This window comes from Pogoniulus pusillus, chromosome 5, assembly GCF_015220805.1.
Source record: "Pogoniulus pusillus isolate bPogPus1 chromosome 5, bPogPus1.pri, whole genome shotgun sequence".
Taxonomy (NCBI): domain Eukaryota; kingdom Metazoa; phylum Chordata; class Aves; order Piciformes; family Lybiidae; genus Pogoniulus; species Pogoniulus pusillus.
Window position 1 is genome coordinate 2,666,258 of NC_087268.1, and position 25,885 is coordinate 2,692,142.

Here is a 25,885-nt window from a genome sequence, read left to right on the forward strand (position 1 = left end):
TTTAAAACTAATAGAATTGTACAGCTCTGTTGTTATGTAAATTAGCTCTATTAAAAGCACCATGTGCAAGCTTCAGGGGGTTGCAACTCCAATATAAAATCTTAACATATTAAAGAAGTGAAAAGTATTGCATTATGTGCCTTTATGTCTCAGACATCAACAGTGAAAAAGTATTCAGAGGAATTGTAATTTGAAACAAAACGACCTTTCTCCAACTTCAAAAACATTAAGGCCAGGCTAGAAAGAAAATAAACAGCAAAACACGAATCATTGACAGTGATGGTGAATATTTAATACCTTTTATGTGTGAGCTAATAGAATCATACTGTCCTTGATGACACTTCACACTTTATGTCCTACCAGATCCTTCATAAGATTATCAAACAGGATAAGCCCAAATATTCCTGAGAAGCTCCAGTTGTAACTGATCTTCAGGTAGAAGCTGAACTATTAGTCATAGAATCAACCAGGTTGGAAAAGACCTCCAAGATCATCCAGTCCAACCTATCCCCCAGCCCTATCCAATCAACTAGACCAAAACCCACGTTGGGACTGCAACAAAAATCTCAGGACAGTTATAAAATATTTAGGGTTTAGAAACACTCTCTAAAGCTAATATAAACTTGTAAGACATCTGTTTCAGATCTTTATTCTATTTATATTTTTATATATAAATATAATTTAAAAGTAAGATTTTTTTGTGGGACATATAAATAGGATAGAGTAGGAATTATTTTAATCAGATTTCAGAAGTCATCTGAGCATTGTGTTAGGGTGCAGGATCCTAGAATTACAGAATCACAGAAGGTTCTGGGGTGGAAAGGACCTTTAAAGTTCATCTGGTCCAACATCCTGTGGTGAGCAGGGACAACTTCTGACTTCCAAAATAGTCAAATCTACCTATGGTATCCCTGTAGATCTTCTCAATCAACTGAACCTGCTAATTAAAAAATAAATTAATTTCTGTATATAGTTTTGGGGGTGGGTTTTTGGGAAAATAGAATAACTCTATTTTTCTATATATTCCTGACTCAGCCACATTAATTCCCTGCCTCCACAACAGTACTTGCACTAGAAATTACATACTAATCGGTGAAGACATTCATCATATTCTCTCAGCAATACGTACGTTGTGTCTAAGCAGAGATAGGAGAAAACCACAGACTCCAGCCTTACATTTGTTTGTATTTGTTGCACCACTCTCTAAGGTCATTCCAACCTTCCACTTTAGCTCAACTCAGCACTTACTCTCGCCTGTCCGTGGCTTATGTTCCAGTGTTTCAAATTCCAATCACTGCACCATTCCAACATTTCTATAGAATCACTACATTTAATATTGCTATACCCAACAACACATTTCCAGAATTCCAGCTGTTATTATCATTTTTATACTAAGCCTATAAAGGGAAATATTGGAAAGGTTAATTATGACACCATAAAAGTTCATAGGTTCTGTGGTTCTATAACGCTAACTTGGTACCCAGTTATGCGTCATGGCTCTTTCTGTCACTTAAAAGAAGTGAAGCAGCAGCAATTAGCATTCTCATCCTTCAGTAAAGAGAAAGACCTTAAGGCATTTTGGTAAAAATGTAAGCATTTTACCACTATGTATAAGTTCTTTATGGGATGGTGTTATCTTTCATGGAATCACATGCATAGAGAGACTGAAATCATTGGTAGAATTCTGAGTACCTGATGATTTGTGTTATGTTGGTGAAGATTTAGCAATGGTATTTATAAGGTACTGTCCAATTTTGGTTGAAATGTCAGCTGGCAGCATGGCCATCTGCAGAGATGTTACTAAAGAATCACAAGATCATGTATTTTGGTCTGTAAATATGAAGACAGATTGCATGAAAAGCATCTTATTGTCATTGTTTCTTAACTGCATTATTTGCTTCTCAGAGAGCACAGCAAATTCTTTCTCCATCTGCTGCTGTTTACATTGCATTCATACTACTGAATGACTAATTGGAAAACAAAAGTGTTGCAAATAAGTAGCAGTTCTAATCAGATAACTGAAATCCAGGCTTCTGTCTTTCCAAAGGATTGTATAGAAAGAACATCTAAGAGAATATTTACCATTTAGATATCCTGAGGTAAGATTTTTGTTTCATTTTATTAATGAATCTACATTATCCAACAAATTTCTCTTTGATGAAAATTATTTTCTACACTCACATAGATTCGATTAGCTCTGAAGTTATGAAGTTTTTCCTAGAGAGAGTGATCTGCCATTGGAATGGGCTGCCCAGGGAGGTGGTGGAGTCACCATCCCTGGAGGTGTTCAAGAGAAGACTGGATGAGGCACTTAGTGCCATGGTCTAGTTGACTGGCTAGGGCTGGGTGCTAGGTTGGACTGGATGAGCTTGGAGCTCTCTTCCAACCTGGTTGATTCTATGAGAAAACTAACTGTACATTTTTCTTCTTGATCATACTGGTTTTTATCTTCTTCTTTTGTTGTTGTTGTTGTTACCCATTTTTGGAAACAGAGCTGGCACTCAAATAGACAAACATTTGTCCTTCAATGATAATTAAGAGACCTTACAGTGCAACAAAAGCCCACTGTGGGACAGTAAGATTATTTTGAACTGTTTTGAAACTCAGCAGTTCCTAATGCACACACTAAATAAAATCTAAGTACAGTTGACAGAGTGGAGAAAGGTCTGCAAAGATTATCAGTCTGATGACCTTGTTTACAGTTTGCTTTCATCCCCAAATGTCTGTGATACATGGAGTTAGTAATACAAGACAATATTTTTTCCTCATACAGCAGTTTTCATCTGAGGTGTCAAAAGAAGTTTACCAACAAACAATTCATCTCTGTAGCATCGTTTCCTAATAGATTTTTGTCTATTCCATTTTATTGTGTATGATATCTCCTGCAGAATACTCTACAAAATCCTTGGGCAAGATAATCTGCTGCTTAACGATAGTTTTAATTAAGGGTTTTCACTTAAATGCCAGAACTAAATTGAGTGAAGGACTTCATCAGCAAATTGTCTTCTCTGAACATGGAAAATAATTAATTCTTCTTATTTTAACAGCTCTTTTGTTTATTTAAAAAAAAAACCAAACAAACTAGGTCTTCTTTCCATCTTTTGTTTCCTAAACTGTTTGGAATAGTAATATTAAATGTAGTTGTGATGGTTTGAGTGTTCCCTGCCCCCCCCACACTTTGGAAATCACCCAGACTAGTCTCAGCTGGCTCTGCAAATATGAATGAAGCTTATATTTACAGCTAGCACAATATACAAGCAGATAGTTACAGTAGATACAGTTATAGACAGAAATAGACAAGGTAAAAGGTAATACAGAAACACAACTCCCCTCCCAGAAACCTGAGTCCCCAGGAGGGGCTCTCAACCACCCCTGCACCTTCCCCCAGCCCCTCTCAACCTTACCCCAGTCCCAGGGAAGAATGGAGGTTTGGCCAGGGGGTTAGGAAGCAAAGTGGATTAGTCCAAACAGGAGGGTGAGGTTAGATGGTAAGATGCAGCTCAGCCAGCAGCCCCAGTGAGAGTGGTTATCTGTGTTTTTATTTCTTGTCCCTATACATCTCAGCAAGTCTATGAGTGAAGTAGATATCACCATTGTTTTTCCTTTCACAGCCTGTAATCTAGTTCTTCTCACCAAAACATTCTGGCCTGCTTCAAACTGGCACAGTAGTGATTCCATAGAAATGTTGGAATGGTACACAATTGGAATTCAATACACTGGAACATAAGCCATGGACAGGCAAGAGTGCACGAGCACAGTAAGTGCTGAGTTGAGATAAAGTGGGAGGTTGGAGTGACCTTAGAGAATGGTGCAACAAATACAAACACATGTAAGGCTGGAGTCTGTGGTTTTCACCTATCTCTGCTGACTTAGATTGCTTAGAAACAATGATAGGTTTGACTGGATGACTTTGGAGGTCCCTTCCAGCCTGGTTGATTCTATGAACTGTTTCTACGTGTTGCTGAGAGAATATGATGAATGCCTACAACAATTAGTGTATAATTTCCAATGCAAGTACATGTAAGCAATTGCAGTCTAATACAATGTGTAGCCTTCTGATGAAAGGTATAGAAGTACATGTTTGGAATGCAATGAACTGATTGGATTGGCTGGTATCAGGCCTTGTCCCTGTCTCTTCTAATACCCATGGTATTCAGCCCGTGGCACTAAGCTGTCAATGATCATATATTTTTTTTCCCTGAAAACATTTGCAAATTATTGACCTCCAGTGTTCCTCAGGTATTCAGTCCACTCTTAATACAGGATATATTTTGCAGTAACACTTGTTTCTCAGCAACAGCACGATATTGCTGGGAATTACTGTAACTGCTAGATTGCTTTCTATTAGAAAGGTGTTGGCAATGGCTCTGTGATAGCTCCTCTAAGTAGTTTTCTAGGTTTATACTCTTTTAGAAATTAATCTGAAAAACAACTTCCTTACCAGGTGGGGGTTGGTCTCTTCTGCCAGGCAACCAGCAATAGAACAAGGGGACACAGTCTCAAGTTGTGCTGGGAGAAGCATAGGCTGGATGTTAGGAGGAAGTTGTTGGCAGAGAGAGTGATTGGCACTGGAATGGGCTGCCCAGGGAGATGGGGGAGTCACCGTCCCTGGAGGTAACACACAGTATCACAGTATCACCAAGGTTGGAAGAGACCTCACAGATCATCAAGTCCAACCCTTTACCACAGAGCTCAAGGCTAGACCATGGCACCAAGTGCCACGTCCAATCCTGCCTTGAACAGCTCCAGGGATGGCGACTCCACCACCTCCCCGGGCAGCCCATTCCAGTAGCCAACCTGGATGGGGCATTTAGTGCCATGGTCTAGCTGACTGGCTATGGGTGCGTGCTAGGCTGGACTGGATGATCTTGGAGGTCTCTTCCAACCTGGCTGATTCTATACCTGGCATCATATATATATAACAGACATTATTCTAATACTCTCAAAATACCACTTACCAAATCAGTTTCTTACCCTTATTTAATTTTTTCCCCCCCCTTTTTTTTTTTTAATGGGTGGTTCAGACTCCCCACTGTTTTTTCTAGCTGATCATAGGCAAAAGTAGTCTCCAGAAAAGCAAAAAACTCATTCAATGGTTCAGCTGGTCATCATAATCTTCAATGGATTTGCTTCTTCACTGTGTAATCAACTATTTCTCATGGGACCATGATTTTTTTTTTACTTCCAATATAGTAAGGATGACCTTTTGCTTCTCTTTTGATATGCTTGGCTTGAGGTACCTCATTTTGTGCATCAGAGTTTTTGCTAATATTTTGATACTCTTCAATTAGTAATTACTAAGCTTTCATTGCTTCCATTTAGCAATTCTATTCCTTTAGTAATTTACCCTATTATCTAATTTGTGTGCTCTTTTTTCAGTGTAAGGTCATGGTTATCCTAAATTTTACTCCTTTTAATTCAGTCCATTATCTGTTAAATTCCTATCATTCTTCTTCACAGCAATTCTCTGCCTTAGTGTCCCTAATATTGTTTTCTTTTTTAGAAATCACCAGTTCCCCAAAAAACCTTATTCCTTAGACTTCCTTTCTGTGGGTCCTTGCTTCTCACAGCTCCTGAGTCTGCAAAAGTTTGTTGTCCTCTACCATTAGTTTGCTTTACTTTCTTTCCTTTCAATGAATTAGGAGGGCCTTTTATTTCAAAATCATCACAGAATTATAATTTTGAAATAAAAGCAAAATCATAGAATCAAGCAGGTTGGAAGACACCTCCAAGATCAGCCAGTCCAACCTAGCACCCAGCCCTAGACAGTCAACCAGACCATGGCACTAAGTGCCTCAGCCAGGCTTTGCTTCAATACCTCCAAGGGTGGTGACTCCACCACCTCCCTGGGCAGCCCATTCCAATGCCAATCACTCTCTCTGCCAACAACTTCCTCCTCACATCCAGCCTAGACTTCCCCCAGCACAACTTGAGACTGTGTCCTCTTGTTCTGTTGCTGCTTGCCTGGCAGAAGAGACCAACCCCCACCTGGCTACAGCCTCCCTTCAGGTAGCTGTAGACAGCAATGAGGTCCCCCCCTGAGCCTCCTCTTCTCCAGGCTAAACACCCCCAGCTCCCTCAGCCTCTCTATGATTTTACCTCAAAACATTAGAGCATGAATTGATGAGAAATACACATTTCTTTGCCAAAGTACCAACCCTCCACATGTTATTTTGAAGATTTTAATGCAGAAGGAACCTTTTCTGGCTTTACTCCACCTGGCTTTTGCCTCATTTTTCCTTTCTGTAGCACACTGTAAACGTATTTCATTTCTAGTATGTCACTCAACAAGGCTCTCATATGCACACCATATAACAGATGTCCTTAATGATTCATGATCTTTCCTGACTCATTTCATTAAAATTTTAGTGTCAGATCCCTGTAAATTTTGAATTATCCTTATATGACCACCACATGTTAACATACTTACAAGAGTGATGTTCAGACATTGCACAATGCTCATCTTCTACTATTAGATTCTATATGTCTATATGTTTCTCCTCCTTGAAATAAGACTTAAGCAAATGAGTCAACACATATAGTCTCTGACAAGCACCAGGATATAGGAAGGCAGGTTGCATTTAGAGTGTCTCAGAAAAGTGTCTCCATCAGTTATGCCTGCTAGATACAGTCTAGTAAGAGGTCCTAAAGTTCTTTACAGCCATTGTTTTAATGTGCATGCTAGCAAAGAAAGGTAGTAAAACGTGTACCAGGGGCAGAGTTTCCAGAATTTCTGATTTAATAGATCCTGGAGGAGTTAAAAGAATCACAGAGTCACAAAAGTAACCAGGTTGGAGAAGACTTTTAGAATCATCAAGTCCAACCTATCACCTAACCCTTCTAATTAACTAAACCGTGGAACTAAGTGCCTCATCCAGCCTTCTGTTCAAGGAGACTTTGTAGTGGCCTTCCACTATCTGAAGGGGTCCTGCAGGAAGGCTGGGGAGGGACTATTGACAAGGTCTTGTAATGACAGGATGAGGAATAATGAGTTTAAACTGGCAGAGGGGAGATTTAGACTAGATGGTAGAAAGTTCTTTACAAGGGTGGTGAGACACTGGCACAGGTTGTCCAGGGAGGCTGTGGCTGCTCCCTCCCTGGAGGTGTTCAAGGCCAGGTTGGATGAAGCCTTGAGCAGCCTGCTCTAGTGTGAGGTGTCCCTGCCTAGAGTGAGGGGTTGGAACTGGGTGATCTTTGAGATCTCTTCCAACCTAAACCTTTCTATGATTCTCTGATTAAACCCACTTAGCACAGTCTCATAATTTCCTAAACAACTGAAAGATCTCCTGTTCTTTTAAAGTGATGTTCCTTGTTTCTCCCAAAGACTATGGAACTTGTATTCAGGGATTTTTGGTGCCATTAAATTCTCTTAAGTGACATATTCCTCTCTTTCACTAAGAATAATGACAACTAGTAAGAATTATTTCACAGCTGCTATCAGAACACTTTCAAAGCCAAGGGCTTTGAAAACTGAGAGAGAAAGTAGAAGTTCCAGGTACTGGACTAAGGTTGTAAGAATCTAATGGACTGAACTTACAGCTGTGGTCACCAGGCTATAAAATGCTGCAAGTAAAAAAATCTCCTTCTTGGAGAGGGATTAATGAGCAAGAGAAACCTTCTAATCTTGTGATTATGATACTTCAGTGCATGCTTTGGTGACTAAAATTAAATGTCTGGGGAACATTCAGGCTACAAGTCCTGCAGTGGGTTGAATACTTTGATAATGAGTACACTTCATGACTGCAAATGTTTTGCGAGAAGAAAATTTGATTTTAGAATTAACAGAATTGGAAAAAATTATCTGAAGTCTGTGCTTGGAGGCAGGGCTCAAGAAGGAAAGACAATAGTGATGGGTGAGGATGGAATCAAGGATTAATTGAAAGTCTAAGGGACCTGACAGACTATGCACAAGCCAGAGATGGCCATGTCCTTGCAAGAACTTCTTGTGTTATCTTTGCAGAATTATGGAGATCAGGAAACATTTGTCCCAACTAGATCAAAGCAAACGTCATAGTCGACTTCAAAAGAGTGAGGAGGTCCATTTGGGCAACTACAGGCCAGCCAGTCACTGGTCCACTGGAAAAAGCATGGTGTGAGCATCTTTGATTCTCAGGGAACAGAAGAAGGTGAGTGGGAGCAGTCAACGTGGATTTACCAAAGCTGTATTGTGCCTTGCCAACTTGATTACCTTCCATGAAAGAAATGATTGGATATGTAGATGTGGAGGAAGGAGTGCATGTCCTCAACTTCAGCAGTGGTTTTAGTCCTCTCTCCCATAACATTCCTGTGAAGAAAATTGGATATGACATTGGTTGAGTGAAGAATTAGATGAGCTAAAATATACTTTTATCTTCTAACAAGAGTTGTGCTCTTGTTAGAGTCTACCCCAGGTTCTACTTTGTCTGAAGTTTTGAGCAACAAGGTAACGGAGGGCATGTCCATCAAGTTTGTAGATGACATCAAAACTAATCAGTTGATAAGCTTGAGGCTAAGGCTGCCATTCTGATGAGCCACAAAGGCTGGAGGAATGAAGCAGCTCTTTGGAAAAGGCTCTGGGGTAGTGGTGGGAACATCTATCATCATCTGTCTTGGTAGTTTCAGGACTATGTGGATACAGGCATGTCTTGTAGATCAAAGAATCATCTCCACTGTTAGATCACATCTATTACTGATATCAAAGAAACTGTATCTTTAAAAACAAACATAGAGATGGAAAAATCCCAGAAAATCAGGAATCTGATTATCATATCCATAAATGGAAACAAAATAAACCCACTACTTCTGTATTAAAAACACCCCAAAAAAGTAGTTAAGAGCTCGTACAGAATGCAATGTACAGTTTTAGCTATCCACATGAATGAACTTATATTGAAATAGGTTCAGAGAAATGTCAAAATAATCACACTAATGGAAAATCAAGCTTATGAAAAGAGGTTAAAGGACTTGACTTGTTTCTATGAGGACACAGTGAATTGTGTTAAGCTAAACATTTGGGGGTGTGGAAGAAGTGAGAAAGAACTAATTAAATCAAGAGATAATGCTTGTTTAAAACAAATAGGTGTAAATGAGTTATTAATTTATTACTGGACAGAATAAGAAAAAAATATCTGTAATTATGAATTAGATTTTCAGAGAAGCTTAAATACAGGAGCATGGTGACAATTCATTTAATTGTTTTAATATATGATAAAGTCTTGTCTGGGCTGCATCAAAAGAAGTGAGGAAAGTAGCTCAAGGGAGGTGATTCTGCTCCTTTATTCTGCTCTGCTGAGACCATGTGTGGGGTTCTCAAAACAGAAAAGATTTCTAACTGTTGGAGTGGGTCCAGAGAAAGCATGCAAAAATAATGAAAAGGATGGAAGACTTCTCCTATGAGGACAGGCTGAGAGAGTTGGGATTGTTCAGCCTGGAGAAGAGAAGGTTCTGGGAATCATAGAATCAACCAGGTTGGAAGAGACCTCCAAGATCAGCCAGGCCAACCTAGCACCCAGCCCTAGCCAGTCAACCAGACCATGACACTAAGTGCCTCAGCCAGGCTTTGCTTCAACACCTCCAGGGATGGTGACTCCACCACCTCCCTGGGCAGCCCATTCCAATGCCAATCACTCTCTCTGCCAACAACTTCCTCCTAACATCCAGCCTGGACTTCCCCCAGCACAACTTGAGACTGTGTCCCCTTGTTCTGTTGCTGGTTGTCTGGGAGAAGAGACCAACCCCCAAGCTGGCTACAACCTCCCTTCAGGTAGTTGCAGACAGCAATGAGGTCCCCCCTGAGCCTCCTCTTCTCCAGGCTAAACCTTATAGCAGCTTTCCTGTACTTAAAGGGGGCAGTGAGAACAAACTTTTTAGCAGGGCCTGTTGTGATAGGACAAAGAGAAATGGTTTTACTATAAAAAAAGAGTATGTATAGTGTAGATATAAAGAAGAAAGGATTTTTTTATGGTGAGTGTGGTGAAGCACTGGAACAAGTCACTCAGAAAGGTGGTAGATGCCCTACAAACCCCTCAACAGACTCATTGCTCTTCTCTGGACACACTCCAGCACCTCAATGTCTTTTCTATTTTGTGGTGCCCCAAAATGAACACTCAACATCTGAACACTCAAGATTTGGCCTCACCAGGGCTGAGTGCAGGGGCACAATCACTTCTCTCCTCCTTCTGGGCTCACTCTACAGCTAAATCTTCACTGGCCTCATCAAATGGCTACTACTTATCCATTCTTTCAATTGCCTAAGTATGGCTGAAATTGGCCAGGGTGCTTTAATTTGGTTGTTTTTTTAGTCAAAGAAGTTACTGCATCTCATACCCTATAAATGAACATGTTGAAAAGTACATTGTTTAAATGAAAGGAAAACTGGAGAATTTGAAATCTAGTATTAATGCCTGCTTCCTTTCTATCTGATAGCAAACACCATTAGATGCTTATGTTATTGGTCTTTTAAATTAACAAATGCTGGAGTGGCATAGCAAGAGCAAGCAAAGTAATTACCACCACCTACCACTCTCCAGTAACTCTAAAATAATTAAACTGTACTTATTCTTGATGGAAAGCAATTTGTGAAAAATACAATCACTTTCAAGACTACAATGAACCACCCTAGAAATAACAGTAAATAAAGCTTGTCAAAAAGAAAAGATACAATTTATTTTGAAGGAGTAATTTAAAACTTTGTTGTTACACACCTGAAGCCATTCTGTGGCTCTCAGTATCATCTTTTGTATCTTACTATTACAAAACTACAAGCAGTTTTATGTCTTCATCACTCCCATGGCATCCTTTCTTTGTTCACATTCAGGAGGAAGAGTTCAAACACAAACAGCAGATATCCACATAGAACTCTACTGGGGTTTTTTTGCTGTTAGTAGTAGTACATCTATTTCTTCTTAATTCTTTATGTAGAATGCCAAGAGGTACAGGTACTTCTACAGGACTCTCTGTCCTATAACTCATTGTAAGGAATGAAATAGATTTCATATCACAGAATTACCCAAGGAGCTTTATAGTCCCTATTCACTTCCTATCCACAGTTCATGAAAAGCAGATAGCACATGTAAGGGATAAAATATTTAAGTGACACGAGCCTATACGTCCTCTTTTCATCAAGGAATGACAGCATTTAATCTTGGAAAGGGTCACTTGTGTCTATGAAAGACAGGAACCAGATTTATTTGACTTTTTTCATTACCCTTTTAGGAAAAAAAAAGTTGTCTCATAAGAAAATAGTTATGTTTAGAATCACAGAATCATAGCATGAGTTTGGTTTGAAGGGAAGCTTTAAAGTCATCTAGTCCCAACCCCCTTCATCATGGGCAGGGACAGTTTCCACTAGACCAGGTTCCTCAAGGTCTTGACTAATTTGGCCATGAATCCCTCTAGGGAGGGGAGATCCACAGCCTCCTTGGACAACCTCCAGTGCCTCACCACACTTACTGTAAATAACTGCCTTCTAATATCCAGTCCAAATCTACCCTCCTTAAGCCCTTCTGAAAAGTCCCTCCCAAGCTTTCCTGTAAGCCCCCTTCAGGCACTAGAAGGTCAACAGAAGGTCTTCTCCGAGCCTTCTCCAAGCTGAACCACCCCAAATCTCATAGCATGAACCCTAGAGGAGGTGTTCATGACTGGAGAAAATGTCTTTCAGAGATATCAAATTGCTTTGATACATAGAAACAGATGCAAAAATAGCATATGGGGTTTAGAATAAAATGGACCTTTTACTTACATCTCACTACTTTGGTGACATTAGCCTTAGTGTTTGCTACAGTTTTGATATTCCATTACAAACCTCCCCAAAGCCTCTGTCTTGCAGGCATTTATGTGTGTGCCTGACTTCTTTAAAGTCATCCCTTTAGCAAAGCTGAAATGATAATATCAGGTATACCACTGGAAAGATTAAATGCTTTGCATTCATGTTTGATTTCAATTCCTGCTAAACCTAGTCAAAAGTGCAACATGATCTATTGACCAAGGGCTAAATGTGGTGCCTGACTTCTGACAATGGCTTACAAATCTACTTATTTGCTTTATGCCTTCAAAAAAGCACTTAGCTTAAGGGTAGCAAAGAGAAACCTGATGAAATCTCACTTTTTCATGACAAATTAGTAAGTTAGAAATGTTAGTGTTAAGAATCATAGAATCAAGCAGGTTGGAAGAGACCTCTAAGATCAGCCAGTCCAACCTAGCACCCAGCCCTAGCCAGTCAACTAGACCATGGCACTAAGTGCCTCATCCAGGCTTTTCTTGAACACCTCCAGGGATGGTGACTCCACCACCTCCCTGGGCAGCCCATTCCAATGCCAATCACTCTCTGGGAAGAAGTCTTCAAAATGGATCTTTTTATGCAGAGTGAATATGGAGTTCTAGTCCTATACCCACTCAAGTTTCTCTCAAATGTGCAATAGAATTATAGATTTGTTTCAGTTGGAAAAGACCTCTAGGATCATGGAGTCCAACCTTCAACCTAAGACCAATATGGCCATTAAACATGTCCCAAAATGCCATCTATGTCGATGTTTCTCGAACACCTCCAGGTTGGAACTCAGGAAATTCTGACTGGTGCATATCAAGGGAAGGAAATTCACTATACCCTATATGCAGCACCACTGACTGGTGCATATCAAGGGGAGGAAATTCACTATACCCTATATGCAGCACCACTGACTGGTGCATATCAAGGGGAGGAAATTCACTATACCCTATATGCAGCACCACTGACTGGTGCATATCAAGGGGAGGAAATTCACTATACCCTATAAGCAGCAGCAATGACTGGTGCATATCAAGGGAAGGAAATTCACTATACCCTATATGCAGCACCACTGACTGGTGCATATCAAGGGAAGGAAATTCACTATACCCTATAAGCAGCAGCACTGACTGGTGCATATCAAGGGAAGGAAATTCACTATACCCTATAAGCAGCAGCACTGACTGGTGCATATCAAGGGAAGGAAATTCACTATACCCTATAAGCAGCAGCACTGACTGGTGCATATCAAGGGGAGGAAATTCACTATACCTTACATGCAGCAGCACTGACTGGTGCATATCAAGGGAAGGAAATTCACTATACCTTAAATGCAGCAGCACTGACTGGTGCATATCAAGGGGAGGAAATTCACTATACCCTATATGCAGCAGCACTGACTGGTGCATATCAAGGGAAGGAAATTCACTATACCTTAAATGCAGCAGCACTGACTGGTGCATATCAAGGGGAGGAAATTCACTATGCTTGAAATGCAGCAGCACTGACTGGTGCATAGCAAGGGGAGGGAGGGGGAAAGATTTTCAAACTGGCTTCAACATATTGAGATTGACTTCAAACAGTAAAGCCAACCTTTTTTCTATCCTTCTTGTTCTGAGGAGCACCTACCTGGGAGGTACCTTGCAGAGCATGTGTCCTGTTTTATACATTTTCTCACAGAGAGTAAGGCACAGATTATTTTTTGACCAATTCACACAGATATTAAGACAAGTTTTGTTCTAAGGAATAGTCAACAAAAACAAAATTCCAGACACACATATGCATTGTTGCTGTGCCCCATGAAAGATTTCCTTGGTTTATTGAAAACCAGATTCCAGTAATATTCAGTCCCTCACACTATTGCTAAATAGTTTACAGTATATGCTATATGTTAAGCATATGCTATATGTTAAGAGACTACACCTGTAACTCACTACTACTCTTCACACAATTCCATATCATCCTGTCTAACAAAATAGCTCATTCTATTTATTGCTTTAAGAGTTAATCTTAAACTGTAATACAAATCACATCTAACTACACAGAAAGAATCTTTAAGCAAGCTAAAGGTCTGGTGAGAGAGTTGAAGAGCCATAATTTTCCAAAATACACTGGCTCTGACAGCCATAGATACAGACAACAGCAACCTCCAGTTCCTTTCCACCCTCTTCTGTGCTGTTGTATTACAGTTTCATAAACTCATTGTCATGGCTCCATATTCAAAAAGCCTCTTCCAAAACTCTGATGAGTGCTGATCAAGTATAAAATTCCACTGCTGAACTGAAAGTGTTAACTGTTCAGAAATGGTCCAAAAGTGTTAACCTTTTAATGTAGGTTATGCACATGCTAAGATCACCTCACCTCCAACCAGCACAGATGCTGCATGTGCCATAAGGAGTTTATTAATTTATGGCTATATGAAATGTAGTCAAAGTCTGTGCATTTAAGTTGACACATAAATTAAGTGATGGGGGATAAATAACCATAAAGCAATGAGAATGACAACTTACATGATAAAAGACATGCTATAGATAACCACACAGTGGTGGAACACTCTAAGAAACAAATCATGTATGGTAATTGCACTGAATTATCACTTGGATAAAGCAGTAAGGAGAGTGGGTTTGGTTCACCACATGGTTAGATGGAAAAGGGCATGGAAAAATCATGTGATAGTTCATTACTTTAAAGTAGTACTACCTGCACAGTCATTTTATATGTAACAGTTGCTGTAGCAGCTGCTAGATTATTTGACTCATTTTGCACCAGAAGATTTTTTTTAACCTACATAATTAGCCTGATACTGGATCCTGTCCTTTTTTCAGAAGGAAACAGTAGCCATGCATGAAACTATTTCACTGATGTAATTCCTATTGAGAGGAATGGTTTCCTGACCACTGTGAGAATCAAAGATTAGATTTTTGGTGACGGATATATATCCTCTTTCAGTCCGTTTTTCAGATGGTAGGTAATTTGACAAACCTCTTTAGGCAATACAGATCTATTAGAGCATTTAAACTTCATGGTTGAGAACAGCTTCTTAACAAGACAGCTGAAGAGCAACAAAATAAGTGCATGAGTCAACAGCAAAAAGTGCCTAAGCCAGTGGAGATCTAATTAGAACAATAAGAAATGCTGTTATGTCATCTAGAAGTGAATATCTGCACTTTGGCAGGTGAATGATTTTCTAGGTGCCCGTGACTAACTGCAGGCTGAGCCTGTGGGCTTGACATAGGTGTGTGGTGCCACTCAGGATCTATTTAGGTTCTTATGTAGGAAATAGATACTTAGACATGACTGGTAGATATGATATAAAATATATGGGAAACCTGTGCTCTTCTGAAAATCGTTGTGAAGCCAAGGTGTTATAGCTCACACCGTCTAAATTGGCACTGAAGACCAGCAGAGGTCTGCACTGAATATGATGAGAGATAAAGACACTAGAATGATATCACAGGTATGTAGAAATCTATACTGCAGACACGAGTTGAGGTGACTACATGTGGATCTAGTTCTAATCTAAAACCTAACTGTCCCTTAAGACATGTACTAAATCTGTAATGTTGGTGAGATGTTTGGAAGGGGTGATCTTATTACTGTCTACAACTACCTGAAGGGGCATTGTAGCCAGGTGGGGGGTGGCCTCTTCTCCCAGGCAACCAGCAATAGAACAAGGGGACACAGTCTCAAGTTGTGCCAGGGTAGGTATAGGCTGGATTTTGGGAGGAAGTTCTTCACAGAGAGAGTGATTTGCCATTGGAATGGGCTGCCCAGGGAGGTGGTGGAGTCACCGTCCCTGGGGGTGTTCAAGAAAAGACTGGATGAGGCACTCAGTGCCATGGTCTAGTTGACTGGATAGGGCTGGGTGCTAGGTTGGACTGGATGATCTTGGAGGTCTCTTCCAACCTGGTTGATTCTATGATTCATATCATAGGAGGAGTGGCTGAGAGAACTGAGGTTGCTTATTCTGGAGAACAGAAGGGAAAAACTCATTACTCTCAACAACTACTTGAAAGGAGGTTGTAGTGAGGCCAGTGCTGGTCTCTTCTCCCAGGTGGCAGAATGAGAGGAAATGGGTTTAAGTTGTGCCAGGGGAGATTTAGATTGAAAGTTAGGAATAAATGTCTTTCCTGCAAGAGTGGCAAGCCATGTAAGCAGCCTGCCCAGGGAGGTGGTGGAGTCCCTGGAAGTGTTCAAGAAGTGTGTAGATGTGGTGCTTTGGGATATAGTGTAGTGGTCAGGGTAGGACTCAATAAGTGTTCTCCAACTTTAATGGTTGTATGATTCTATGATACTTATTATATTGTCAGTTATGTGACTCTGTTTGGGAAGCTGACCCAGATTTTTATCTTCTTTTTACTGGGAAATCTGGGAACAGCATGGAACAGTCAGAAATGAGGTGAAAGGATAGGATCCTCCACTTAGTGCCATGGTCTAGTTGATTGGATAGGGCTGGGGGATAGATTGGAGTGGATGATCTTGGAGGTCTCTTCCAACATGCTTGATTCTATGATCATAGAAGCTGCTATGATCCAATCAGTCCATAATGCTGAATTGATTCCTTGTCTTGCTGTACTTAAGAGAACTGTTAGACTGATCCAGACATCTCACACAATTGCATCCAGTCTCTTCCAGAAATACATAAGTGGTCTTAGATCCACTTTATATCTGCCTTCATCTTTGGCCTCCTCACTCCTAGGTTTTCATTTGGCCTCATCATCAGGCAGGAGGCTTCCAGCATTCTGGCTATCAGTGAGAAGAAAAGGTTAAGTATATGGTCATCTATTAATCTCTTTCACCCAGTGTGGAAGGCTAAGATTTTTTCCTCTGGTACTACACAGTTCATCTTTTCATTCCACAAATTTCTCCTCTTAGTTAAACACACTTAGGGCCCAATAGCCATCATAATTTGCATTTAATTTGAAAATGGTTACAGATGTGATAGAAGGCCTATGCAAGCCAAAAATTAATAGCTGTGCAAAACCTGATTTTTTTTAAGCTATTTGATGAAGGGAAAAAAAAAAGGTACAAAAATTTGGTAGAGTTTTACATGAGCTAAAAATAATGACTATGTCTTTTGCAAACATTATGGTAAAATAATAATAGGCTTATTTTGGGAAATCTGGCAAACTTTCTGGAAGATGAGATTTATTTCCTAAGAGATTTATAGTTTGCAAGAACCTCATCTCTGAGAAAAAGCAGAGTTCTCAGAATTAAGGCAGTTCAGGTAGCACATCACTAAGTACTCTCCTTGAATAGCAACTCTTCTAATGAGATAGACTACTTCAGAGCTAACAGCTGCTAAACCCAAGAGCTAGCAAGAAGCAAAAAAATTGAAATGATATCTCAGAAGTCTTAGATCAGATAAGACCAGCAAAATAATTGAAAGACTTTATAGGCGGATGAGAGATTTTTATATACAACTAGAACTCGAGAGCGCTAAACTCAAAGCTCTTAGAGAAATCATCCAGTTTCCTCACCAGTAGTTGCACTGAGAAAAGCTGAACAATGCTATGCTTTGCTCACTCAGTTGTTCTCCTTAAACTGGAAATATTAGAGTGTGTCTTGCAAAGCATTTCTTCAACAACACCGCACACTTTATGTCCTACCAGATCCTTCATAAGATTATCAAACAGGATAAGCCCAAATATTCCTGAGAAACTCCAGCTGTAACTGACCTTCAGGTAGAAGCTGAACTATTAGTCATTCCACTTAACTCACAACTATTCAATCATTTTTTGTCCATCTAGTAATTCACCTTGTTAGACCATAAGAACACAGCTTAGGTATAATGAGTTTTCAAAGGTCATGCTAACATCAACGCAGATAATAGCTACTGCTCTCCTCTTGCATGCAATTGGCTTAGAACTCAGTTTAGAGTCTCTTATCTTAAAGAGGACCTCTTCCATCATGTTCTTTTAACCACTGATGTATATGTAACAGGTCATGCCTTTGTGCAAAGCCCCAAAAAAACAACAGTCAGTTTGAAACTGAGATTGTTTCACAGTGGTTATTATTAGCATTAACACAATTTGTTCTTTTCAAATTGATGAATCCTGTTTATATATATGAACTTTGAATCAGACTTCAGAAAATGCATATACATTCAAAAGTAAATTTAATACAGGATCAGTTCTTCATAATGTAAATTGTCTAGCCCTAGAGGTTCTAAGCTGAATTTTAAGCAGTGGGCCAAATTAATATTTAATGTAATTTCACTGATGTCAGGATGCATAACATCAACTATTAGTTTGACCTAATTTATTAGGAAGACTTTCAGCAGATTGTAAATGCTACTGAGTTTGCACTTTGTATACAGCTGCATTATACAGGACCCTGGAGCTGAGTGATTTTTATTTGTAGCCAAAACCATTTGGTTAAAATATACACATTTGTCTTTAAAAAAAAATACAAGCAAACATCATGAAACAGTATCAACAGAGCTCCTAAAAATACAGTTCAGGCTGAAGAGATGCTTAAAGGTGATGGCTTGAAGTTTGTATCAACTAACACTTAAAAACCAATAATTGCTATCAGATCCATGAGCAAGGGAATCCAGAATGAAAGAAATAATGCTAACTTAAAAAGGTGAATTTCAGAAAGATACAAAGTAGTTTTACTTATACTCTTACAAATATGGATAAATATTAGTTATTCCACCTGGAAGCTACTTGTAGTTTCATTCATGAAATGATGATTAAAAAACATGCTGCATTAGAAAGAAAATGTCAATGAAAGAAAAAAGAAGATATGAAAAACTTTTCATCCTTAAATAACAAATGTACACTAAAAGGGTACTACAACAGCAATGACATGCAATTTTCGCTTCTCTCCAAGGATATGGGCAAAACCCTGAAATCTCCCTTAGAGATATCAAGTATTTTCTGTAAGATCACTGTAATCTGTCTTGGGGAAGTCTAGGCTGGATGTTAGGAGGAAGTTCTTCCCAGAGAGAGTGATTGGCCTTGGAATGGGCTGCCCAGGGAGGTGGTGGAGTCACCATCCCTGGAGGTGTTGAGGAAAAGCCTGGCTGAGGCACTTAGTGCCATGGTCTAGTTGACTGGCTAGGGCTGGGTGCTAGGTTGTGCTGGATGACCTTGGAGGTCTCTTCCAACCTGCTTGATTCTATGATCCTTCTTCACTGTTGTGTGAGGCTATAGCTTACATGCACTTCCATCTCCTTTGTTCAAAGTACTGATCTCGTGCTGTTAAAGATGTTTGTGTCTGTTAAAAGATGAGTTTCAGCAAGCTGCAGAAACAGATTCATTTTCTTTGTTCAATATGTACTATTCTTTCAACCATTTTGAAACAGAAACTGGAAACACTTTGATTAGTGTCCTGGAATACTGTATAGTTTTGTTGCTGCTTCAGACTGTATCATCTCAGGGGTTGGTCTCTTCTCCCAGGCAACCAGTGACAGAACAAGAGGTGCATAGAATCAATCATAGAATCAGTCAGGGTTGGAAGAGACCACAAGGTTCATCTAGTTTCAACCCTGCTGAGAACACAGTCTCAAGATGCATCAGGGCAGGTTTAGGCTGGATGTGAGGAAGAAGCTCTTCACAGAAAGAGTGATTTGCCATTGGAATGGGCTGCCCTGGGAGGTGGTGGAGTCATCAGCCTGGAAGTGTTTGAAAAAATGACTGGATGTGGCAGTTGGTGCCATGGTTTAGTTGATTTGATGATCTTGGGGTCTTTTCCCATCTGGCTAATTCTGTGTTTCTGTGATTTAGCTACGTGATCCTTTGCATTTCTTTCCAGGAAATCACCTTTCATGACAAATATTTTCTCCAAGAAGAAACATACACCTGACTATTAATTAAACCATTTTGTCTATCTGTTGGACTGCTACTTCAATTTCATGTTAAAAGCAGTAAAGGGTCCATATATAGGAGTATAGTGACAGCCTTGGATTTTGAACAGGGAACATCTTCACACAACTATGAGAAGGCCAGAAACCATGACTCAAGCCCTAACTGGACTTGCATTTGAACTGTCAGACTATCTTTCCTAGTTTTGCTTTCAAAGCCCACTGGTCTCCCTGGGAGAGTGATGTGCCAGTATAATGCTAAAACTCCTTGTACTTTTAGGGCGGATTCATCTAAGACTTCTCTATTTCAGCTCCTTCCTGCCTGGGGCACCTGATCTCAGATCACTTTTCTTTCAATATTTATCTTGTTTCTTGGTGATAAAAATAATCTCAGTCCTGATTTGCCACTTCACAAGCCATATAATAACTACTAAAGCACTGAATCATAGAATCAACCAGGTTGGAAGAGACCTCCAAGAGCATCCAGGCCAACCTAGCACCCAGCCCTAGCCAGTCAACCAGACCATGGCACCAAGTGCCTCATCCACAGTACAAGACAGAAAATACTTTCAAATAGCAACAATGTCCATATTTGCCTAGGCAAAGGTAGCAAAAATGAGCCTTTTGCTGAGTGATGGAATAAGCTTTCTAACAAGCTTTGCCTTGCCATCTCTAACTCTGAACAAAGCTGATTGCACACCTGAACATTTGAATTCAGTTCAGCAATCTGTTATCACAGCAATTAGTTCAAAACCAGCAGCTGGCAATTGCAAGCTCCTCATCAGCACTAAAACATTGTTTATTTGTTACTACTGCACAGTGTGACAATGTTCAGAGGGATTTTACAGCATGTCTGATATATTTACACTATCCTGTAGGGAACCAGCACTGAAAGAAAACTTTGATACAGGACAACAGTAAGGGGTTTTGTTTGATTGTTTGTTTTAGTGGGGTCTCAGGGTTTTGTTTATTTGCTTGAATGTTGTATTATATCCTAGAAGAGGAAATCAAATCATTGCTATATAGTGCAAGAACCAAAATACTAAGAAAATGAGTGGTCAGAGGTGGTGAGAGCACTGAATAGCAAAATTAAACAACTAATATTAATTTTGGAAAATATCATCTTGCAGCAATTAATTTCCCCTCCTCAACAAGCTGATACACATTAAAAATAGAACAACAAAACTCAAAAGTCTTCATGTCATAATATAGCCAGAAGTCAGTGAAACAATTAAGGCTCCTGTAACACAATCCATTTGTGACTAAGAATAAAACTCTTCAACATGTAGCATGGAATTAATGAATTCTGAGTTAGCATTGAAGCTCTTAGATTCCCTCCAGTATTGGCATCTCAAACTCAAATTTAGCTAGCCATGTTATAAACCAAGTTAAAATTTATAGTTGAAAAGCTAGAAACTTGAGGCCTCATGTGCTGATGGACGTAGGCAGGCATATCATGCAAGTTCTGCTTGTTCTGTCCAGTCAGAGCCAGCTCAGAAGAGAGGATATAACAGGGGTAACAATTGCCAGAGCTAACCACAACCTGCTCCTCAACATACCTGAAGCTACACTGTGATGGTGGTGTAACTCTTTGACCAGAGATGGTCAGCACTACAGGCTGGGGACAGAATGTCTGGAGAGCAGCCAGGAAGAAGGGGACCTGGGGGTACTGATAGATAGTAGGCTGAAGCTGAGGCAGCAGTGTGCCCAGGTGGCCAAAAGAGCCAATGGCATCCTGGCCTGCATCAGGAACAGTGTGGCCAGTAGGACGATGGAGGTTATTCTGCCCCTGTGCTCAGCACTGCTCAGGCCACACCTTGAGTGCTGTGTCCAGCTCTGGGCTCCTCCATTGCAGAGAGATGTTGCAGTACTGGAAGGTGTCCACAGGAGGGCGCCAAAGCTGTGAGGGGCCTGGAGCACAGCCCTGTGAGGAGAGGCTGAGGGAGCTGGGGGTGTGCAGCCTGCAGAAGAGGAGGCTCAGGGGTGATCTTATTACTGTCTACAACTACCTGAAGGGGCATTGTAGCCAGGTGGGGGTGGTCTCTTCTCCCAGACAACCATCAATAGAACAAGGGGACACAGTCTCAAGTTGTGCCAGGGTAGGTCTAGGCTGGATGTTAGGAAGAAGTTCTTCACAGAGAGAGTGATTTCCCATTGGAATGGGCTGCCCAGGGAGGTGCTGGAGGCACCATCCCTGGAGGTGTTGAAGAAAAGCCTGGCTGAGGCACTTGGTGCCATGGTCTGGTTGACTGGCTAGGGCTGGGTGCTAGGTTGGGCTGGATGATCTTGGAGGTCTCTTCCAACCTGGTTGATTCTATGCTTCTATATATCACAGCAAAGGTGAAACACAAATCTCTCTACACCAGCTAGTCAGTAAAGACCCTAAGGATAAAATGCACACTGTGAAGCCTACCTAGCTGTCCAGATGTTGCCTTCTGTCAAGCGTTTAAGTCTCCCTCTTGCAAGGAAATAATTTCAATATTATAACAAATATTGCTGCTAAATTGCATTAGTTTGACAACTATACAGCTTAGTTTTCATTTAGCTTGATGGAACTTGTATTCATCCTGCCTGAGTGATTAATTATGTCCTATTTAAATTTTGGTTATTGTACTTTATAAGAGTCATAAAATGCATATTGAAGTAATCTTTTCTGTCAGTAATGAGTTGAGGATAGATTCATGGAGACCAATCTTCTACCTAGGAGACTAGGCATTACTTTTTAGCCCTCTAGGTCTTGCATTCATCAGCCTGTAGCACTGTTAGCCATCAAAATTTGCACTTCCAAATGAAAGAAAAAACAATGAGTATCAAAGATTAGATTCCAAACTTGATTCTATTGTGGCATAGCTATCATTTTTTTTTTTTAATGAAGCACTATTATCATCATAACATTTCAGGCAATATTAATTTCTTGAATTAGATGAATGGGTCCTACACATAATACTAGAGGGAGTTCTAAGGGTGCGACCCTCAACATATCATCTGTGAAAGAGCAAAGAAAGAAATTACAGTAATTAGTAGAGAAATGGAGTCTAAGCAGAGAATTTTAAAGCATGGTAGCTTCTTTTGATTTACTGTGATAAAGTAGGTAAGATTAGGATAATTCTGTTTCCCAAAAGGAATTTCCTTGATTTGTGTGGGTTTCTTTAAACAAATAAAGGAAAATTAAGATTATGAGAACACTTAGGGGACACTAAAGTTCAAATGCCTGTAATTTTAAGAGTCTCAGGGGTTAGTGGGGAAGTGTAATAGTTTTTTTCCCTCTAATTACATTAATAACTTGTCATGCCTACAAAGCAATCTACTGTTATACAGAATCTTTTAGAATCATAGGATCAAGCAGGTTGGAAGAGACCTCCAAGATCATCCAGTCCAACCTAGCACCCAGCCCTAGCCAGTCAACCAGACCATGGCACCAAGTGCCTCAGCCAGGCTTTGCTTGGACACCTCCAGAGACAGTGCCTCCACCACCTCCCTGGGCAGCCCATTCCAATGCCAATCACTCTCTCTGCCAACAACTTCCTCCTCACATCCAGCCTAGGCTTCCTTTGGCACAACTTGAGACTGTGTCCCCTTGTTCTGTTGCTGGTTGTCTGGGAGAAGACACCAACCCCCACCTGGATACAGCCTCCTTTGTTCTTCTTTACGTGTAAAGCACAACAGTTGTTAAGCAAAGGCAAATGAATGCCAACATTAATATTGTTGGCATGCTCCAACACTGTGATGATGAATGTCACAAAGGAGCCCAGAAATTTAAAAAAAAAAATAAAATCTTTTTTTAAAATGAAGCAATAAAATAAATGGAGGTCATGGATCTTCTTCTCCCCTCCTTCACAGTTGTTACTGAAGCACTTAAGCATCTCCTTAACTTTAGATATGTGAACAGTCCCAAAGTTAATAGCACTGTTCACACTTAAACATTTACATAAGTGCTCTGCAGACTTAAAGGCTCTAAGTGAAATGTTTTACCAAAACTGAAGTCATCTTGAGTTTAACAACAAGAGCAGTAACACAAAAGTAAGTTTCCAAGTCGTGTGTCATCAGCCACTAGAAACACAATGAGGTCAGGTGGAATAATCGGTCACACTAGAGGCCTCTTACTGTAATCAGAGTGAATATTTTTCCTGATCCTCTAGAAACTCACTACACAAATTTGCTTCTTGAGAAAAACTGCTGAGAAGGAGGAGCTGCAGAATTGCAGCCTTTATACTTTTGAGTAGTGGTGGGTATCAGGTCACTTGTTGTAGGGCAAGAGCTGAAATGCTTAGGTTCAGACAGACTCCTGTGCTTCTGGGTGCATTGCTGACAATTGTCTAAACCACTCGGAATCAATGCTTATAAGAAGAGTTTGGTTCTGTGGTAGACTTCCATCATTATGGTATTAATGATTGAATCAAGTAGTGACAAGTACCTACATCTCATTTAAACCATCTACCATATCTCCCATCTCATTTAATTGCATAGATCTAAGAAAAGTAGACTTTAATGAGCAAAGATAGAGAAAAGGGAGATTCCTCTCTTGTATACCTCTTCTGATATGATCCTTTTTCTGAGCTGTTTCAGTTCCTGAAAACTTGGCTGCAATAAGAACTTCCTTTGCTCCTGGTGATATTTCAAAAGCTTATTTTCCAGTCCAACACATCCAAGATGGGTTTGCTTTTGACAATATAAATGTCTATACATTGTACACATACTCTGTACAATTCCTTAAGTTTTAATCTTGCAAAATAAAAATCATAGCATACATTGGATTGGAAGGAACCCCTGAAATTCATCTTGTCCCTACATTGAGCAGAGGTATCTTTGACTAGGTCAGGTTATTCAGTCCCACTGAGTTTAACCTTGAACATCCCCAGGGACCAGGCAATTAAACAAGGGGACACAGTCTTAAGTTGTGCTGGGGGAAGTGCAGGCTGGATGTTAGGAGGAAGTTGTTGTCAGAGAGAGTGATTGGCATTGGAATGGGCTGCCCAGGGAGGTGGTGGAGTCACCATCCCTGGAGGTGTTCAAGAAAAGCCAGGATGAGGCACCTAGTGCCATGGTCTAGTTGACTGGCTAGGGCTGGGTGCTAGGTTGGCCTGGATGATCTTGGAGGTCTCTTCCAACCTGGTTGATTCTATGATTCACCACATCTCTGGGCAACCTGCTCCAGTATTTCACTGGAAGAACTTCCTTCTAATATTCAATACAATTACCATGTTTCTGCACTATACCAAACATTTATGAGCTAGAACAAATGTATTACTAATAAGCTAGCTGTTAAAAAACCCAGTGAAACACTACTATTAATCATTGTTTTCACCATACAATATACTGAATGTTCACAAGGGTATAATGTCTCCTCCTTCAAGAACAACACACTTGCAAAGTTTATTCTGTTTCACCAACCTAGGCAAAACACACTTGGAAAACAGATTTGAGCAACAAGAGAAAAGTATACATGTGGAAAGAGATAATGCAAGCCAAATCTGGCTTCTCTCAGGCATCAGAGGAGTGTAAACTTTGGAGGGGAAAAAAACCCACAAGGTGCTTGAATTACAGATTTTGTCTCATTTCAAAGTTGGGGGGGGGGGCTTGTTAGGCTGGTTCATTGGTTTTATTTGAGGGTTTTGGGTTTTTTTTTGGTTGATTGGTTTTGAGGGTTTTGGGTTGGTTTTGGTGTTTTGGGTTTTTTGGTTGATTGGTTTTATTTGAGGGTTTTGTGTTTTGGGGAGACTGTCCATTGGAGACTGTCATACTACAAGTCTGAATGCATCTCTAACTTTTCATGCTCATCTTAACCTAAACAATTTTAGGTTGAAAAGTTTTCCTCCTCTTGTATGAAAAACTATCTTATCCAGTATGGCTTGAAATCCCATGTCTCACATCCCACCCCATGATCTAATTATACATAGAACACACTTCAGTTCTTCAGTTTCTGATTTTGTCATAGGACCACTATATGGGCTCCAAGAAAATAAGGCAATCTTCACACATTGAAGGAACAGCTGGCAGATGGTGTTTTTAAGTTGGTGATGTATGAACTTCCCCTCTTTAGAATATCTCTGTGAATTAGTTCAATCTCAAACTACTCTGAAAGCCATCAGGAGAGCATATTCATTAGGAATCCTGTCAGCAAGAAGAGCACATTCACTAGGAATCAAGTCAGTAAATTCCATTGGGATACCTGACTTAAGCTGAGGCACCAGCCTCTCCTATTTTCTTTTTGAGATTCTTGGTGTACTAAATCTGGACTGGATGAGGCACTTAGTGCCATGGTCTAGTTGATTGGATAGGGCTGGAGGATAGGTTGGACTGGATGATCTTGGAGGTCTCTTCCAACCTGGTTG

General features: G+C 40.2%; 1 long non-coding RNA gene across 2 annotated transcripts in view; it reads right to left on the reverse strand.

The window, feature by feature from the left end:
• The window catches only part of LOC135175632 (uncharacterized), a 35,061-nt gene that overhangs the window by 3,613 nt on the left and 5,563 nt on the right, over positions 1–25,885 (reverse strand). For both annotated transcript variants that reach the window (XR_010302409.1, XR_010302410.1), the window contains exon 2: positions 8,189–8,284. This is a non-coding gene — a long non-coding RNA (uncharacterized LOC135175632). The remainder of the gene's footprint in view (positions 1–8,188; positions 8,285–25,885) is intronic.